The sequence below is a fragment of the Penaeus monodon genome, chromosome 33 (genome assembly GCF_015228065.2).
Source record: "Penaeus monodon isolate SGIC_2016 chromosome 33, NSTDA_Pmon_1, whole genome shotgun sequence".
NCBI classification, from domain to species: Eukaryota; Metazoa; Arthropoda; class Malacostraca; order Decapoda; family Penaeidae; genus Penaeus; species Penaeus monodon.
The window spans coordinates 898,757-900,155 of record NC_051418.1 but is presented as its reverse complement, the minus strand read 5'-3'; positions in this window follow the sequence as shown (position 1 = coordinate 900,155).

Below are 1,399 nucleotides of genomic sequence, written 5' to 3'. Positions count from 1 at the left end.
CTTAATTGTCAATTCCTCGCCCGAATATCCACTGTCCATGAAAAATCTGATTTTCACGTACAGATAAATAAAACAGGCAAAACTTCTGAATGAGCTACAAACGACTAAGTTGAGAAAAAATTCTTTCATGAACACAACAGAGGAAATACCAAAGATTTTTGTCACTGGGTTAGTTGATATGGATGTGGAGAAAAAGTTACAAAAACTGCCTCGTATTATGCCAAATATATAAAATCAAACAGGGAAATGCGATGTAAAATAAGGATAGTAAAGGATACAAAACAGCATAGCAATGAAAATACCTTATCTGAAGGCACACCCAAGGGGATATCCATCAGATTTACAGGATAATGATAATTGGAAACAGATAAAAATTACAGACTCGAGATTGCGAACTACAACATTTGAAGGAAGGAAGAAGAAAAAAAACATTAGCAAAGGAATATGCGAAGTACCAAAACATTCAAAGAACAGGGAACTGAAAAAGTGTAGTTTCCGCCGAAGGAACTTTGCTGTCATCTGTAAAGGTTGAAAGGAGGGAAAAAGCGTGGACGTGAGGAACGAAGAGTTCGAAAATACGACATAGGATATGGCTGGAATGAAGCAGGATAGACAAAACGGGTGAGATAAGGAAAATAGATCTGAGAAAGAGGAGGAACTGAGAAGGATAAATAAAAGGGGACAGGGAAAGAGGGAGGCGCTGAGAGAAGGGAGAGAAAGGGCTTTTTTGATAGAGAAAGGTGAGAGAGAGGGAGAGTGCACAAAGAAATGGAAAACTTAGATAATAAAGATAATTTACATGATATGAAATGATTAACCACAAGAACACTGGCAATACTCACATAGTGTGTAAAAGTCAATTATCTAATAAAAGATAATTAAAAACTTTTTATCTACTTCCCAGCCCTACAAATCTACGTCCTTTCTGACAAAAAAATAGGTTAGGACTTTGTCACCAGAATAGGGCTATCTGGCAAGCATGGGCTTCTTTAGGCAACTAGCACGAACTTGCTAACGTTCTCGCTACTTTCGTTGAAAATCATGTTTTTGTGTAATATCAAGAAGTTTAAGTTTATGAAGCTTCAAACTTAAAATCAAAATTACAAGGGAAAAGTTTGGTATTACGATGAATATCCGCTAGATGTTTTCAGCAGAGCTTAGTTCTTCTGCAGGATGCAAGGAGTTCTTAAGAACAGGAAATAAAGATGGGCTAAAAGAACAATCGGAATTTTACCACGATGAAAATGGGAAACTAAGAAAAATCAATTGGCAAAACGTATATGTATAAAATGAGGCATAGGAAAAACAGTAGAGTAATAATAAAATTAAAGATGAACAAAGAAAAGAAAAGCACTTGCCGAATGTGCAGATATAAGAACGACATCGAATAAAGGTAAGG